Below are 19,926 nucleotides of genomic sequence, written 5' to 3'. Positions count from 1 at the left end.
CTATAGCACCTAGCTCAATTAGAGAAAAAGCCAAGATTGTACAATGGTCTACAAGGCCTTATAGAGTCTGTCTTATTGCCATCTCTCTGATCTCCCTACTCTTTCTCCCTTGTTCACTGAGATCCAATGATGGTGGCCTCCCTGCTTTTAACTCACTGGGCATCTTTGTGTTTCTGGACCCCTGAACAAAATAATCCCTCTGCCTAGAATACTCTTCTCCAAATATCCACATGATCCACTCCCTCACCAACTTCAGACCTTGTCTCACATCTAATCTTAGCAATATGTTTCCTGACCACTCTATTGAAAATTACAACCCTGTATTCTTCCTGTCTTCCTAAATAATTTTTTTCCCAAAGCCCAGAAAGGTAGTCACCTATGCAGAGTTGGGCTGGTGGAGGCAGCAGATCTGTGCATCGTGCAGCAGTCCATGAGTTGCATGAGTCCATTTGTGCAGGGAACTCTGAGAGAGGAAACTTGGAGCAGGATGTTGAAACCTCAACAGGATAAAGTGGTGGAGACCTGAAGAGTTTAGCCCTGTGGAAGAAGGGGGCTGATAGCAGCAACAGGAGATTTGTTCTATTCAGAAAATATTCATCTAATACTTAATATTAAAGGTTATGGCAGCCACATTTCTCACTTGGGGAGAAGGGAATTACAAATATGGAAAGGGAGAAAACTAGAATGAACCCTGTGGATTCATTGGATTAGAGCTGGAGGTTAGTGTTAATTCATGCTTTCAGAATACATAGATATAGAAATAAATATGTAGGTGCATGTATAAGTATATGTATATGTATGGGTTTCATACATATAAATCCAACTCTGAGCACTAAAAAGATTTGGGAGCAGCCATACCCCATTAACAAAAAATATATCTAGCATTCAGATCTTGGTTTCCAAATATCCAATGTCATTCTCCACTTAAGAGATCCAGGGATCCTCCAAAGTAGCTGATTCCAAGGCTAGGTAGAGAAATTACAAGATAGGCCTGATGCATCTTTTTATGCCAAAGAGAAAGGAAGGACTCAAAGATGGGGCTTTGTCAAATGGCACAGGTGTCAGCTTAAAAGGGCCTCCACTGGACAAAGCGGGGAAAATTTGAGTATCAAATTAAATAATAATGCTAAAAATTATATAACCTGCTGAATGAAATAAAATCCGTGAGTTTATCCTGATCTAAATTTTCCAAATAATAAATAAAATCAAAGAGAAAGATTTTCTCTATAGTAGAATGAGGACTAATAAATGTAGTGAAAGTCATGGACCATGATGATAATAATCAACCAAGAAACATCAACAGATGCTAAAACTAGTGAATGAAAGTCAATATGCAATGAGATGTTTACATACTCTCAGAATATTTCACCATAAAATGCTTTTTAATTACGAAGGGAAAAAGAATAACTTTGCAGTGGAGATGCCTGACAGAAGTCTTCTTAATGAAATGATAAAAGTTAACATTAACAATTATGAGACAAATTGAAATAACTTCTCACTTGATTGTATGAAATAAGAGCACAATTTGACTTATGTGGCATTCTTACCAAAAATGTATAATTGGCATTTAACCATGAGGAATCATCAGACAAACCCATATACTAGAACATTCTACAAAATGTTTAGCAACTAATTCTTTAAAATTGTCAAGGTTGAAAGTCAAAGAAATATTTTTAAAACTGGAGGGTTTTTTTCCCGGCTTTACTGAGGTATAATTGACAAATAAGATTGTAAGGCATTTAAAGTGTACAACATAATTATTTTGAATGACATGCACACACATGTGTGCACACACACACACACACACACACACACACATACATGGTGAAAGGATTGTCCCCCATCATGAAGGACTATTTTTGATTTAGGACACTGAAAAGACACAACTAAATGCAATATGTCATTTTGAATATGGTCTTTTTGTATAAAGAAGATTATTGGGACAACTAATGAAGCTGCATGAGCAGTGAACAATCAGTGCTAATTTCCTGATTTTGATGGCTATATTATGATGATGTAGGAGACAGTTCTTGTTTATTGTAAAGTAGTCAGGAATGATAGCAGCTTACTCTAAAATGGTTCTTGAAAAAAGAAGTTTCTTGCACTATTCTTGCATTTTTTTCCGTTAAATTTGAAGTTATTTCTAAATAAATATAATTGTAAATCCAGCCAACACATTTCCCATTCCCCTCTTCACTTTATTTTTTTCCAGGACACTTATCAACTTCTGATAGACAATATATTTTACTTATTTATTATCTGCCTTCCTCTGCTAGAATTAAGACACAGAGACTTTTGTATTACTTTTACTTCTGTATTCTAGCAACTACCACAGTGTTTGATCCATACATGAAGCTCAACAAATATTTGTCCAATGAATTGACTATTCCTGTCTTCAGGTATAGATTGCCAGTGATCTGCTGCTGAAGCAAGCCAGTTCCCTTCCAGGATATCTATAGAAAAAGAATCTCTTCTCCAAAGGAAATGACACATAGAAATGAGGAAATGCAGATCTACTCACTCCCTAGACAAACACTGATTTACCACAAGAGATGGTTTCATCCATTAGAAGCACAGACAACCAAACTCCTTCAATTTCATTGGTAGTTTTATATAATGAAATGGACCACAGCAGTTTTTCCATAAAAAAGAAACTGCTTCTAAGTCAACTCAAGTTATCTCTTTGCCAAATCAGATTTAAAAAAAAAAAAAAAAAGGTTCTGTGTTTGAATAGACAATCTCTTTTATCTTCAACAATTTCATCAAAGTTTTCAATGTTCTCAGGAAAAAATTAAGTCAAGATATCTTGTTAAATCATCCGTTGAGATATTTAAATATATACTGAGAAAAAAATCATATGAAATTTCCATTTGAAAGAGTAGAATCCATCTGAAGTAAGTTTTTCCTTTTTTTGTACTTTATTAGTCACACAGTTCTCCAGAATGTACTTAAGTTAATATGAGAATATTGTGGGACAAAGGAATATTATAGCATAAAAATATGAATGAATAGCTAGGTAGATAGAGAGTAGATAGATAGCACTTAGCACAAGGTCTGCACATGGTGATAAACACATAAATATTAGTTTTTGTGGCAAGTCTAATTGAAACACAAACTCCATATATAAATTATAAATATGCAATAAACCTAACTGAAGTAAAATATACAAACATGTAGCGTTTTTCTCTTCAGTTCCATTGTGGAAAAGTTTTACAAGGGGAGTCTCATTTTCTGTAACTCACATTAACATATCCTTGAAAAATGTTATCATAGAGAGATATAAATGTAAAGATGCAGCTTTGGCTTTGCATTGTTAATATTTGTGGGAAGCTCAAATTTTATGTAGAAATTATATTACTTCAGCTTCAAACTGCTTTGTACAATATGACATTTCATTTTCATTTACACACATTTTGTCTCTCACTGATTAAATAATTTCCCAAATCAGCTTGAATTTGTCATATCTGTTTATAGCTGAAGGTAACAACCAAATTATTTTGGGACTAATTTACATAATAAGTATAGTGGAATTTTTATTCTATACAAAGCATTAGATATGAATATTAGTTCAATAAAGTGCTAAAGGACTTAATGTAAATTAATTATGTGATCTGTATACATCTGTATTCAAATCTCATTATAATGTTAAAATAATTTTTTTTAATATATGAAATTTATTGTCAAATTGGTTTCCATACAACACCCAGTGCTCATCCCAAAAAGGTGCCCTCCTCAATACCCATCACCCACCCTGTCCTCCCTCCCACCCCCCATCAACCCTCAGTTTGTTCTCAGTTTTTAACAGTCTCTTATGTTTTGGCTCTCTCCCACTCTAACCTCTTTTTTTTTTTTTTTCCTTCCCTTCCCCCATGGGTTTCTGTTAAGTTTCTTAGGATCCACATAAGAGTAAAACCATATGGTATCTGTCTTTCTCTGTATGGCTTATTTCACTTAGCATCACACTCTCCAGTTCCATCCACGTTGCTACAAAAGGCCATATTTCATTCTTTCTCATTGCCACGTAGTACTCCATTGTGTATATAAACCACAATTTCTTTATCCATTCATCAGTTGATGGACATTTAGGCTCTTTCCATAATTTGGCTATTGTTGAGAGTGCTGCTATAAACATTGGGGTACAAGTGCCCCTATGCATCAGCACTCCTGTATCCCTTGGGTAAATTCCTAGCAGTGCTATTGCTGGGTCGTAGGGTAGGTCTATTTTTAATTTTCTGAGGAACCTCCACACTGTTTTCCAGAGTGGCTGCACCAATTTGCATTCCCACCAACAGTGCAAGAGGGTTCCCGTTTCTCCACATCCTCTCCAGCATCTATAGTCTCCTGATTTGTTCATTTTGGCCACTCTGACTGGCGTGAGGTGATATTTGAGTGTGGTTTTGATTTGTATTTCCCTGATAAGGAGCGACGTTGAACATCTTTTCATGTGCCTGTTGGCCATCCGGATGTCTTCTTTAGAGAAGTGTCTTTTCATGCTTTCTGCCCATTTCTTCACTGGGTTATTTGTTTTTCGGGTGTGGAGTTTGGTGAGCTCTTTATAGATTTTGGATACTAGCCCTTTGTCCGATATGTCATTTGCAAATATCTTTTCCCATTCCGTTGGTTGCCTTTTAGTTTTGTTGGTTGTTTCCTTTGCTGTGCAGAAGCTTTTTATCTTCATAAGGTCCCAGGAATTCACTTTTGCTTTTAATTCCCTTGCCTTTGGGGATGTGTCGAGTAAGAGATTGCTACGGCTGAGGTCAGAGAGGTCTTTTCCTGCTTTCTCCTCTAAGGTTTTGATGGTTTCCTGTCTCACATTCAGGTCCTTTATCCATTTGGAGTTTATTTTTGTGAATGGTGTGAGAAAGTGGTCTAGTTTCAACCTTCTGCATGTTGCTGTCCAGTTCTCCCAGCACCATTTGTTAAAGAGACTGTCTTTTTTCCATTGGATGTTCTTTCCTGCTTTGTCAAAGATGAGTTGGCCATACGTTTGTGGGTCTAGTTCTGGGGTTTCTATTCTATTCCATTGGTCTATGTGTCTGTTTTTGTGCCAATACCATGCTGTCTGGATGACTACAGCTTTGTAGTAGAGCTAAAGTCTGGGATTGTGATGCCTCCTGCTTTGGGCTTCTTCAAAATTACTTTGGCTATTCGGGGCCTTTTGTGGTTCCATATGAATTTTAGGATTGCTTGTTCTAGTTTCGAGAAGAATGCTGGTGCCATTTTGATTGGGATTGCATTGAATGTGTAGATAGCTTTGGGTAGTATTGACATTTTGACAATATTTATTCTTCCAATCCATGAGCAGGGAATGTCTTTCCATTTCTTTAAATCTTCTTCAATTACCTTCATAAGCTTTCTATAGTTTTCAGCATACAGATCCTTTACATCTTTGGTTAGATTTATTCCTAGGTATTTTATGCTTCTTGGTGCAATTGTGAATGGGATCAGTTTCTTTATTTGTCTTTCTGTTGCTTCATTGTTAGTGTATAAGAATGCAACTGATTTCTGTACATTGATTTTGTATCCTGCAACTTTGCTGAATTCATGTATCAGTTCTAGCAGACTTTTGGTGGAGTCTATCGGATTTTCCATGTATAATATCATGTCATCTGCAAAAAGCGAAAGCTTGACTTCATCTTTGCCAATTTTGATGCCTTTGATTTCCTTTTGTTGTCTGATTGCTGATGCGAGAACTTCCAGCACTATGTTAAACAACAGCGGTGAGAGTGGGCATCCCTGTCGTGTTCCTGATCTCAGGGAAAAAGCTCTCAGTTTTTCCCCCGTTGAGGATGATGTTAGCTGTGGGCTTTTCATAAATGGCTTTTATGATCTTTAAGTATGTTCCTTCTATCCCGACTTTCTCAAGGGTTTTTATTAAGAAAGGGTGCTGGATTTTGTCAAAGGCCTTTTCTGCATCGATTGACAAGATCATATGGTTCTTCTCTTTTTTTTTTGTTAATGTGATGTATCAAGTTGATTGATTTGTGAATGTTGAACCAGCCCTGCATCCCAGGAATGAATCCCACTTGGTCATGGTGAATAATTCTTTTTATATGCCGTTGAATTCAATTTGCTAGTATCTTATTGAGAATTTATATTCATCAGGGATATTGGCCTGTAGTTCTCTTTTTTTACTGGGTCTCTGTCTGGTTTAGGAATCAAAGTAATACTGGCTTCATAGAATGAGTCTGGAAGTTTTCCTTCACCTTCTATTTCTTGGAATAGCTTGAGAAGGATAGGTATTATCTCTGCTTTAAACGTCTGGCAGAACTCCCCTGGGAAGCCATCTGGTCCTGGACTCTTATTTGTTGGGAGATTTTTGATAACCGATTCAATTTCTTCGCTGGTTATGGGTCTGTTCAAGCTTTCTATTTCCTCCTGATTGAGTTTTGGAAGAGTGTGGGTGTTCAGGAATTTGTCCATTTCTTCCAGGTTGTCCAATTTGTTGGCATATAATTTTTCATAGTATTCCCTGATAATTGTTTGTATCTCTGAGGGATTGGTTGTCATAATTCCATTTTCATTCATGATTTTATCTATTTGGGTCATCTCCCTTTTCTTTTTGAGAAGCCTGGCTAGAGGTTTGTCAATTTTGTTTTTTTTTTCAAAAAACCAACTCTTGCTTTCGTTGATCTGCTGTACAGTTTTTTTAGATTCTATATTGTTTATTTCTGCTCTGATCTTTATTATTTATCTTCTTCTGCTGGGTTTAGGCTGCCTTTGCTGTTCTGCTTCTAGTTCCTTTAGGTGTGCTGTTAGATTTTGTATTTGGGATTTTTCTTGTTTCTTGAGATAGGCCTGGATTGCAATGTATTTTCCTCTCAGGACTGCCTTTGCTGAGTCCCAAAGCGTTTGGATTGTTGTATTTTCATTTTCGTTTGTTTCCATATATGTTTTAATTTCTTCTCTAATTGCCTGGTTGACCCACTCATTCGTTAGTAGGGTGTTCTTTAACCTCCATGCTTTTGGAGGTTTTCCAGACTTTTTCCTGTGGTTGATTTCAAGCTTCATAGCACTGTTTTGTGACCCAGTATATGATCTATCTTGGAGAATGTTCCATGTGCACTCGAGAAGAAAGTATATTCTGTGGCTTTGGGATGCAGAGTTCTAAATATATCTGTCAAGTCCATCTGATCCAATGTATCATTCAGGGCCCCTGTTTCTTTATCGACCATGTGTCTAGATGATCTATCCATTTCTGTAAGTGGGGTGTTAAAGTCCCCTGCAATTACCACATTCTTATCAATAAGGTTGCTTATGTTTGTGAGTAATTGTTTTCTATATTTGGGGGCTCCGGTATTCGGCGCATAGATATTTATAATTGTTAGCTCTTCCTGATGGATAGACCCTGTAATTATTATATAATGCCCTTCTTCATCTCTTGTTACAGCCTTTAATTTAAAACTAGTTTGTCTGATATAAGTATGGCTACTCCAGCTTTCTTTTGGCTTCCAGTAGCATGAAAAATAGTTCTCCATCCCCTCACTCTCAATCTGAAGGTGTCCTCAGGTCTAAAATGAGTCTCTTGTAGACAGCAAATAGATGGGTCTTGTTTTTTTATCCACTCTGATATCCTATGTCTTTTGGTTGGCGCATTTAATCCATTTACATTCAGTGTTACTATAGAAAGATACGGGTTTAGAGTCATTGTGATGTCTGTATGTTTTATGCTTGTAGTGATGTCTCTGGTACTTTGTCTCACAGGGTCCCCCTTAGGATCTCTTGGAGGGCTGGTTTAGTGGTGATGAATTCCTTCAGTTTTTGTTTGTTTGGGAAGACCTTTATCTCTCCTTCTATTCTAAATGACAGACTTGCTGGATAAAGGATTCTCGGCTGCATATTTTTTCTGTCTAGCACACTGAAGATCTCATGCCAATTCTTTCTGGCCTGTCAAGTTTCAAAAGAGAGATCAGTCACGAGTCTTATAGGTCTCCCTTTATATGTGAGGGCACGTTTACCCCTTGCTGCTTTCAGAATTTTCTCTTTATCCTTGTATTTTGCCAGTTTCACTATGATATGTCGTGCAGAAGATCGATTCAAGTTACATCTGAAGGGAGTTCTCTGTGCCTCTTGGATTTCAATGCCTTTTTCCTTCCCCAGTTCAGGGAAGTTCTCCGCTATAATTTCTTCAAGTACCCCTTCAGCACCTTTCCCTCTCTCTTCCTCCTCTGGGATACCAATTATGCGTAGATTATTTCTTTTTAGTGTATCACTTAGTTCTCTAATTTTCCCCTCATATCCTGGATTTTTTTATCTCTCTTTGTCTCAGCTTCTTCTTTTTCCATAACTTTATCTTCTAGTTCACCTATTCTCTCCTCTGCCTCTTCAATCCGAGCTGCCGTCGTTTCCATTTTGTTTTGCATTTCATTTAAAGCGCTTTTCAGCTCCTCGTGACTGTTCCTTAGCCCCTTGATCTCTGTAGCAAGAGATTCTCTGCTGTCCTCTATACTGTTTTCAAGCCCAGCGATTAATTTTATGACTACTATTCTAAATTCACTTTCTGTTATATTATTTAAATCGTTTTTGATCAGTTCATTAGCTGTTGTTATTTCCTGGAGATTCTTCTGAGGGGAATTCTTCTGTTTGGTCATTTTGGATAGTCCCTGGAGTGGTGAGGACCTGCAGGGCACTTCCCCTGTTCTGTGGTGTATAACTGGAGTTGGTGGGTGGGGCTGCAGTCAGTCCTGATGTCTGCCCCCAGCCCACCGCTGGGGCCACAGTCACACTGGTGTGTGCCTTCTCTTCCCCTCTCCTAGGGGCGGGATTCACTGTGGGGAGGCGTGGCCCATCTGGGCTACTTGCACACTGCCAGGCTTGTGATGCTGGGGATCTGGCGTATTAGCTGGGGTGGGTAGGCAAGGTGCACGGGGGCAGGAGGGGCAGGCTTAGCTCACTTCTCCTTGGGTGATCCACTTCAGGAGGGGCCCTGTGGCAGCAGGAGGGAGTCAGATCCGCTGCCGGAGGTTTGGCTCTGCAGAAGCACAGAGTTGGGTGTTTGTGTGGAGCGAGCAAGTTCCCTGGCAGGAACTGGTTCCCTTTGGGATTTTGGCTGGGGGATGGGCGGGGGAGATGGCGCTGGCGAGCGACTTTGTTCCCCACCAAACTGAGCTCTGTTGTCAGGGGGCTCAGCAGCTCTCCTTCCCTTTGTCCTCCAGCCTTCCCGCTTTCTGAGCAGAGCTGTTAACTTATGACCTCCCAGACGCTAAGTCGCGCTTGCTGTCGGAACACAGTCCGTCAGGCCCCTCTGCTTTTGCCAGCCAGACTCGGGGGCTCTGCTTGGCCGGCGAGCCGCCCCTCCGCCCCGGCTCCCTCCCGCCAGTCCGTGGAGCGCGCACCGCCTCGCCGCCCTTCCTACCCTCTTCCGTGGGCCTCTCGTCTGAGCTTGGCTCCGGAGACTCCGTTCTGCTAATCCTCTGGCAGTTTTCTGGGTTATTTAGGCAGGTGTAGGTGGAATCTAAGTGATCAGCAGGACACGCGGTGAGCCCAGCGTCCTCCTACGCCGCCATCTTCCTGGAAGCCCCTAAAATAATTTTTTTTTTTTTAAAAAAGCCAGTGTTGCATAGGATACTCATTCTCTTTTTCAGTTAACATTGTTTTATAAGATATCCTCAGTCTCATCTCATATTGAATCTGCTTTTTTAGAGCTAGTACCAGTTGCTCTTCATTCACTTAATGTTAAAGTTGAGTGGCAAAGTATTTCCAATTCTCAGGATAGGTATTAGGTTTCAGGTCTCTGGCTTATGTCTAGTCCAACTAATGTCGAGACAGCTTACATTAATTGATCATGTAAGGATGGTCAATAAATACCTCAGCAGTTACAGCCCACACGTTCAATGCAATGTTATTTCAATCATGCATTAATTATCCACTAGAGTCTAGACCTTTTTGGAGGATCAGTTAAGCTTGTAATAAAGATTAGAACATATACACATAGTAAAGATGTAGGTCAAGATATATACATATATACATGTCAAGATATCATCACAGGTCCACTGGTGGTGACAGGGTTGGTGGGGGGGGAGGGTGTCAGCTCTGGTTGTCATCACCCAGGGCCCCAAGCATAAAAGGCTCTATCCCTGTGTTCTAAGCCAAAAAGAAAGGAGAGCAGCAAGTCACATAAAAGCTCTAAAATTTTACCCAGAAATGGCATTACTGCTCACATTGTATTGGTCAAAGCAAGACACACAGTCCTACCAAGCTTCAAAGTACAAGAAAAACAATCCTACCATATACCCAAAAGAAGGAAAGAACTAGAAAATTTTGGTTACCAGCAATAATAACCAATATAATATTCCCAACATCACACCAAATATCCTGTTCATTCTTCTTCCACAGGCAAAATATAGTGGAGTCAATTCAAGTTATGCCATCAAGCTCAAAGTTCAGGATCTCTGAGTAATATACAAAAATCTCTGCATCAGTGATTAATATAATATGTCCAGTGACCAGGACATAGTTTTTCTTGATCCAGAGTCCTATGAACTAAAAATGCAAGTTATCATTCCCACAATGTGAAGTATACAACAGTGAAGTAGAATAGGATAATCAAAATAAATACATTCACAAAGTGGAAAAAAAAACTGGGAGACACTGTAGAAAACATTGGTCCTTAGCAATTTTGAAATATGCAGGGCAGAATTGTGAGGACCCCTTAAATGAGGTGAGAAATGATTTTTTTTAATTTTTTTAATGTTTATTTATTTTTGAGAGACAGAGAAAGAGAACTAGCAGGGGAGGAACAGAAAGAGGGAGACACAGAATCTGAAGCAGGTTCCAGGCTCTGAGCTGTCAGCACAGGCCCCGATGCAGGGCTCAAACACAGGAACCACGAGATCATGACTTGAGCCGAAGTCAGTTGCTTAACCGATTGAGCCACCCAGGCGCCTGGAGAAATGTTTTTTGATTAAGCATTTATTTCGGTTACTGAAAGTAACACCCTTCTCATTTTTCTTCAGGGTCCCTGGACCATCCTCTGGGATATTCCTCTCCCCCTTTAGTTTCTTTGGCCACATAAAAAGTGGACTTCAAGATATAGACCTTTCATGAAGTTTGAAGAGTTTTCTCCTGCCAATAGATGAGATATGTAAAGCCTCAAATAGTCATAAACTTTATGTACTCCAGGATAATGGTTTATCAGTACCACTTTCTTACGAACACAACAAATGTTTTATCTGTTTGATTCTAGTCATTTTGATGTGCCAATAGCCACAGCCATAATTCATTTCTAGACACACTTCTTTAATTTGCTATTTGTTTCATTCGTTTTGCTTTCTTCCCACTATGCCACACCCACCTTCAATACAATTATGTATTCTATGAACCTATTAAGAGGTTAACCACTTTAATCTTTTGCTAAGAATGTTTTGCTCAATTTAGAGTATTTACTAAATGCTTCCTTAAACCATTCATAATTTTAGCAGTGAATATCATCAGCAGACATTAAAGTTTAATCCTTAATATATAACTGAATTTTAATAGTCTTGTCATTTTTTTATTTATTAATTGGGATTGTGAGGCAGTCTCTTTGTCCAGTCCTACAAATTTCTGAATTTATAGTCTCATTCTATTCCCTTTAATCCCTTCTTATAAGCAGACCAATTCTTTTCTGATTGTTTCTGTCTTGTAATCCCTTGTCAAATGCAATCAAAAGAAGCTCACTTATGTTTATAATGCTTTCCTTAAAACCTCTTCCCTAAGAATAACAAATTCATTTGGCTCATGATTTTCCTTCTAAGTCATTTCATACAACATTTTCCCCAAGAGTTTTACCATAGCAGTATGTTTTTTTTTCTATCCTCCTAATCTCCAATAACCATTTTTTGAATGTCCATTTATTTTTGAGAGAGAGAGAGAGAGAGAGAGAGAGTAGGGGAGGAGGAGAGAGGGGGTGGGGATAGAGGATCTGATGTGGGTTCTATGCTGACAGCAGGGAGTCCAATGTGGGGCCTAAACTCATGAGCCATGAGATCATGACCTGAGCCAAAACTGGACCTTCAACTGACTGACCACCCAGGCACCCCTCCATTAACCATTTTTTTGAAGATTATCTTCAAATTCCCAAGACAAGTTGAGTTTATGACAGCCCCTACTTCTGGTACCAATTTTCTATAATATAGACTTGATTACACTGTAGTAATAAATTTAGTAAGGATCAGGTTTTTCAGGGTTGATGGTGATGTGGGAGGACCCTAAGTCACTTCATCCCACAGATACAACTAGATAACAGCCACATTGGTATAAATAACCTAGAAATCAACCTGAAAGGTGGAAGAACAAACTCTCCACAGCTAAATGTAGATAAGAGGCCACATTAAGGAGGGTAGGAAAAGTAGAGATGCAGTCAGGAGCTAAATGGACCCACAAAACTGTCCACAGAAGGGAGAGACACTGCAGGTGCAGAGAGAGAAAAGAACAAACTCTCAAACCAGTGAGCCTACGTGAGGAAGACAAAACACCATAACATTTGGTTTTGAAAACCAGAAGGATAAAATTTCATGAATCCTTACAATCACTGGGGCTTAAAACATAGAATTTTAAAAGTCAGCAGGCTCCTGGAAGGATGAGAGGAAAGTGAGTCCCCACCCTTGAAGAGACAGCAAAACAAACAGCCCCATGGAGATACAACATAGAAGCAGCAATTTGAAAAATGCCTAGAGTATACAGGAGTGAGATATGTTTACCAATCTAAGAGTGCATGTTGGAGGATCAGGGATCATCGGGAGACTTCTCTAGGAACAAAGGAGCTGGCAAATGCATTTCCCTCCCCCATCCCCAGCCTAGATGGTCACCTGCTGTCAATACTTGTTCCCCTGCTTTCTCCTGTAGACACACCCCCTCTAGGCAGGCCCCAGTTCCAGGTCCTCTCCCACAGCAGACTTGTGCAAACTTTGCTTACAATGCCATCCTGCCCTCACATGCTTCTGCTGATCTATCCCCTCTGACCTGGCTTGCCTTGGTTCCCTGGCAGCTGGAGGTTGCCTCCAGCCAGCATGAAATTTGCTGGCAACACATGTCTCCACCCTTGCATTTTCCTGCAGTTTGGTTCTACTGCATCTCTGGAAAATGCCTGGTCTGACATTTGTGGGAAAAAAAACACAAATACATGGAGGTTAAATGACATGCTACTAAACTATGAATGGGTCAACTAAGATATCAAAGAGGAAACCAAAAAATACATGGAGACAAATGAAAATGAAAACACAATGGTCCAAAATACTTGGGATACAGCAAAAGCTGTTCTAAGAGGGAAGTTTATAGCTATACAAGCCTACTTCAAGAAGCAAGAAAAGTCTCAAATAAACAACCTAAAAATTACAGCTAGAGACACTGGGAAAAGAAAAACAAAACCCCAAACCAGTAAAAGGAAGGAAATAAGAAAGAGTAGAAATAAATGAAATAGAAATTAAAAAAAAAAAAAAAAAAAGGAACACATCAGTGAAACCAAGAGCTGGCACTTCGAAAAGATCAACAAAAATGATAAATCTTTAGCCAGACTCATGCAAAATATTTTTTTTTTAAATGTTTTTTTTCAACGTTTATTTATTTTGGGGACAGAGAGAGACAGAGCATGAACGGGGGAGGGGCAGAGAGAGAGGGAGACACAGAATCGGAAACAGGCTCCAGGCTCCGAGCCATCAGCCCAGAGCCCGACGCGGGGCTCGAACTCACGGACCGCGAGATCGTGACCTGGCTGAAGTCGGACGCTTAACCGACTGCGCCACCCAGGCGCCCCCAAAATATTTTGTAAAAGCGTGCGAGAGAGACAGAGAATTCAAATAAACAAAGTCAAAAATGAAAGAGGAGAAATAAAAACTAGGAGCACAGAAATATAACAGAATTATAAAATAATATTATGAAAAATCATCTGCCAACAAATTAAACCTAGAAGAAATGGATACATTCTTAGAAATTTATAATCTCCCAAAACTAAATCAGGAAGAAATTGGAAATTTGCACAAAGAGAATACTGGCAATGAAACTGAATCAGTAATCAAAAAACTCTCAACAAACAAAAGTTGAGGAACAGACGGCTTCACAAATTAATTCCACCAAATATTTAAAGAAAAGTTAATACCTATACTTCTCAAACTATTCCAAAAGATAGAAGAGGAAGTAAAACTTCCAAATTCATTCTATGAGGCCAACATTATTACCCTGATAACAAAACCATATTAAGACACTGCAAAAGAGAGAGAGAGAGAGAGAGAGAGAGAGAGAGAACTGCAGGCCAAAATCTCTGATGAGTATAGATACAAAAATCCTCAACAAAATATTACCAAACTGAATCCAACAATACATTAAACAAGTTATTTATGACAACCAAATGGAATTTATTCCTGGGATGCAAGAGTGGTTCAATATTCACAAATCAATGAATGAGATAGATCACCTCAATAAGAGAAAAGATAAAAATCATCTGATAATTTCAATAGATGCAGAAAAAGCATTTGACAAAGTACCAAGTGCAACATTCATTCATGATAAAAACCCTCAACAAAGTAGGTTTAAAGGGAACATACCTCAACATAATAAAGGCTACATATGACCAATAAAGGCCACAGCTAACATCATAATTAATGGTGAGAAACAGAGTTTTTCCCCTAAAATCTTTTTGAGGTGATGAAAATGTTCTAAAATTGAGTGTGGTGATGTTGTACATGTATGTAAACACACAAAAAACCTTGAGTTGTACACTTTAAAGGGGTGAGTTGTATGGTGTATGAAACCTATCACAATAAAGCTGTTTTAAAAAATTCTATTACTGGAAAAGTGTTACAGTATATTCAAGAAGATTGACACAAATGTACAGATGACTTATTAACAACAGAGTGTTAATAAAAATTAGTAAATTTGGGGTGCCTGTGTGGCTCAGTCAGTTAAGCGTCTGACTCTTGATTTTGGTTCAGGTCATGATCTCACGGTTCATGAGATTGAGCCCCGTGTGGGGTTCTACACTGCTTGGAATTCTTTCTTTCCCTCTCTCTGCCCCTCCCCCCACTCATTCTCTTCTTCTCTTCTCTCTCTCTCTCTCTCTCTCTCTCTCTCTCTCTCTCTCTCTCTCTCAAAATAAGTAAACATTAAAAAAAGGAAAGTTAGCAAATGTGGTTTTATTACTTCCTGGAAGAGAATTATATTCTCCCGTAAAATATTTCTTGGTTCCAGTATACATACATAGATAGAGCTGGATGATCCATTGGTCTAAATAAATATGGCATTTGGGGTTTTTAATATGTTAGACAAAAAAGAGGAAAAAAGGATACAAAGAGTTTTCAGAAAAAATAGTTTTTTGAATTTAAGTTCTATATAAATGAACTTTCTCTTTTTTCCTTATTATAATTTCCCTTAGTTCCTTGAGACTATTATCCCTCTTCTGATTTTACTTGCTTCTTTGCAAAACTTGAGCAGAGCTCCCTGAAGTAATAACTCTCTTCAACCTTAGAGAGGCACAGTTTTGCCTGGATCAACCATAGCCCCACCTGGTAGCCTCTGGCATAAAGCAAACTCCTCTGGGGCTTCTCAGGGGGCAGCCCAAGTGCTGCCCTCAAAAAAAATGTTTGAGTATCCTTTGGTGTGTCTTATTCTATCATACAATGATGAGCATGAACACAGATGTTTTCTATCACCAAGACATCCTCAAAATCTGGTTCAGCAGTCAGCCACTGCCCATTCCCACAAATGAACCAGGAAGCTGTTGGAGGAGTTTGTGTTTCAGGCATCAAAGTAGTACAGCCCATTCTCCAGAATATTGGGGTAAAGTCAGGCAGCAGATCCAACAGTCACAGTTGGAGACTATATCCCCAAATCCATCAGTATAAGTAATACTCTTGGTTAAATTGCCCTTTCAGTGGCCACCAAGTTAGCTACAGGATGATTCCCCTAATAATGCATATACATTTGAACACTTAGTCTGGGGGCACCTGGGTGGCTCAATCAGTTAAGCATCTGATTGCAGCTCAAGTCATGATCCCGCAATTCATGGGTTCGAGCTTTGGTTGAGCTCTGTGCTTACAGCTCCAAGCCTGGAACCTCTTTAGGATTCTATGTCTCCCTCTCTCTCTGCCCCTCATGTTGTCTCTCTCTCAAAATAACAATAATGATAATAATAATAATAATAATAATAATAATAATATACTTAAAAATAAATAAAATGAACACTTAGTCTGAAAAAGTTTGGATCTGAAATCTTGCTTTACTATCTCAAAAAAGTACTACATTTAACATTTACACATTTAAAATACTGATTGCAATTCCTATAAAATTAAATTATTCTAAAGAATTTGTTTTAATTTTTAATACACTTATGTGAATAATGTTTCTCATCAATAATAACTATTAAGAATTTAAACAGATCATAACATAATAATTTTTATCAGTAATTGCATATGGCCATTCTAAGGCAGAAAACATCCTGATATTAAAAATGATATGCTCAGAAAACTCAGGTTTTTCATTAAAATTTTCAAAAGATTTTATTTAGAATTATATACAAATTCAGGGGCGCCTGGGTGGCGCAGTCGGTTGAGCGTCCGACTTCAGCCAGGTCACGATCTCGCGGTCCGTGAGTTCGAGCCCCGCGTCGGGCTCTGGGCTGATGGCTCAGAGCCTGGAGCCTGTTTCCGATTCTGTGTCTCCCTCTCTCTCTGCCCCTCCCTCGTTCATGCTCTGTCTCTCTCTGTCCCAAAAATAAATAAACGTTGAAAAAAAAAATTAAAAAAAAAAAGAATTATATACAAATTCAATAATAGTATCTTCCATATTATTTGCTATTCATTATTCTTATTAAACTATATACTACTAAAAAATAAAATAAGCAATACATAACTTTTCTACTAAGACCCATATAAATAACTCCAAATGCCACAAAAATTGTTGTTTGCATATCATTTTCCTGCCAGGACTTGGAGAAAGTTAGGAAAGTATTAGTTTAAATCCAATGGCCACCCATTTTGAGGAAGCCCTCATTAGCAACAGTTTGTTCTTAAGATAAAAACAGAAAGACAGGCAAACCAAAAGAGAATCTTAAATATAGAGAAAAAAAACAGGATTGATGGGGGGTGGGAAAAACGGGTGGTGGGCATTAAGGAGGGCACTTGTTGGGATGAGAACTGGTGTTATATGTAAGTGATGAATCACTGGATTCCACTCATGAAGCCAAGACTATGTATGTTAACTAACTTGAGAATAAAAAAACAAAAACAAAAACAATATTGTCTGTTCCTCATCTCTGCCCCCACTCTCCCAAACACTCTTGTTTATGTCTACTACTCCATTTCGCAATTCTGTTTAATTCCTGGTATTTATACAAAGTCCCACTCCCAGCCTGCCATGTCTTGCTTGAGAACATATTCAAACTATAATAAATGAGTATACATTGCTTATAAATGTCAAAGGGGATTCACCCTCTTTTTTTCAGAAGAGTAAAGCTAACTGTCATGGACTGAATCATGTCCTCCCACAAAACTAGTATGTTGAAACTTGAACCCCCGAAGCAACCATATTTGGAGATTGGGCCTTTAGGGAGGTAATTAAGGTTAAATGAGATCATAAGGGTGTAGTCCTAATCAAACAGGACTTATGCCCTTATAAGAAGAGGAAGAGACATCACACACACAGCAGGAAAGTCATGTGAGGAAGAAGGTAGCCATCAGAAAGGCGGGAAAAGAGTTCTTACCAGAAACTGAATTTGCCAGCACCTTGATCGTGGGTTTCCAACCTCCAGAACTGTAAAAAATAAATGTCTCTGTTTAAACCACCCAGTCTGTAGTACTCTCTTAGGGCAGCCTGAGCTGACTAGTACACCACTGTAGAGAACTAACTTGGCTACTTACTACATACTTTGCTGCGTCTGATTACATACTATCTTCTCTACTTGACTCTTAGGAAAAAAGAAAAACCTCTCATCTCCAAAATAAATCCCTTCATCTGTATACTTCCATCAAAGCTCCTCTCTGTTTCTCTTTCCCCTCTCTCTAGTATCAAGTTATTTGGGGACAATGAATTATTAGTGAGAAGATTATCTGGTAGGTAAGAAAGCAAAGTGAAGAGAAAAAGTCTTGAGGAAATTTTTGTTCAGACAATGATGAAATCTGAAGAATTCTCCTTGCTCTTAACCAAGTCAGCTCTGTGATAATGAAAATAGTTCCTCTCTCTAGGTTCATTGTCACTCTCCGTTTGAGCCTGTTGAATTCACCACTTGATTACTGGACTTTGGTCTCCCTTTTGTAGGGTTCTATGCTCACTATCTATAAATTAATTTCCATCTAGAGATAAGTAATATAATTATGAACTGGTAAATTTTCCATTTAGTATATTAAGTTGTCACTTAATTATGATACAGCTGTTTATATTTAATATGATTAGTGTATGCCTGGAGCTCGTTACCTATACTCACTGTCTCCATTTCTTCATTTTCCACTCATTCTTCAACTTATTCCATAGAGATTGCTCATGTGACATCTGCATGTTGCCAAATGTGGTGACTATTTTCTGTCCTTTTCTTGTTGAACTTTGCAGCAATAGTACAATTCACCACCAGCACCATCCTTCTTGAAACAGTCTCCTCATTTGGTGTCCATTACACTACACCATGTCTCTCTGAGCTGCATCATCTCAGTCTCCTTTTCTGCTCCTCCCTCTCTACAAAATCTCTAAATGTTGGAATTCTTCCAGATCTGTCCAGGACCTTTTTCTTTTCTGTATCTATCTGCTATTCCCTATGCATTCTTAACCACTACACTACCTTTAAATACCATTGATATGCTAATGTCTCATAAATGCCTTCTCTCCAGGTCTCCAGACCCACATATCCAAGTGCTTACGGGATACACCCACTTGGATATCCAACACATGTATCAAACTGCTGGTCCAAGCACAAATCTTGATTTTTCCCATAGAACTTGTTTCTTCCTAAGTTATCCATAGGTTGGTAAAGGGTACATCCACTCATTAAGTTGCTCAAGCCAAAAACTAAAGAATCATTCTTAATCCTTCTCTGTCTCATCTTACATCCATCAAGTCCCATTGCTGCTGGTTCCACATTAGATCTAAAATCCATCCTCTTCTCTCCATCCCCACTGCCACCACCCTAATCCAAAGGTAATTTTAACTTATCAAGATTGTTAAAAGTGGCTCCTAATTAGTCTCCTTGCCTTTCTTTACTCTTGACCTCTTCCATCCATTCTCTAAACAGCAATCAGACTGTTCTCTGTAAAACAAAGAAACAAAAACAGATCACATCACTTACTGAATAAAAATCTTTCTATTATCAGAATAAAATCCAGTTCCCTTACTCTAGCCTGGTTCCCACCTCCTTTCTCACATCTTTTTGTACCAGTTTTCCAATGACTACACTCTACCTATGTATGTTTCATGTGGCTCTTCTTTCAAGGCTCAATGCCTTTGCACTTGTTAACACTTGTGACTGTAAAGCTATTCCAACAGCTTGTCCCTTGGCCATCTCATGCCTATGCTTCAGGTTTCTACTATATGACATGCTCACAGAGAAGTTCCCTTACAACTTGATTCAAAATGCTTCCTACCTCTTCTTTGCCTTTTCTTTTTGTTCTCCATCTAATCATCTTGTTCATTTCCTCAAAGTACTTATCACAATCTGTAACTAACATATTTATCTATCTCCCCCAATAAGAGGAAGGGAGTTATATGTCTGTATTCTTAGTCCCTGTCTCTGTGTTTGTCTCAATAAATATTTGCCAAATAAATTAATACATGAATAAATGATTGTCTACTATTCTGAACCTATGCTTTAGTAACTAAGAGACTTGGAAATCCTCAAAGTTCATTTTCACATCTGCTGAGCTCAGAAACAGAAATTTCTACAAGTGGCTGATCTGCATTCATTGCCTGTATATTCTCCAAAATTTTACCCTCAGAGTGTAACTGATCATAAAATTCGACATGTATTATCTT

This window comes from Puma concolor, chromosome A2, assembly GCF_028749965.1.
Source record: "Puma concolor isolate L17-30 chromosome A2, mPumCon1.1.hap2, whole genome shotgun sequence".
Taxonomy (NCBI): domain Eukaryota; kingdom Metazoa; phylum Chordata; class Mammalia; order Carnivora; family Felidae; genus Puma; species Puma concolor.
This window is presented reverse-complemented; position numbering follows the sequence as displayed.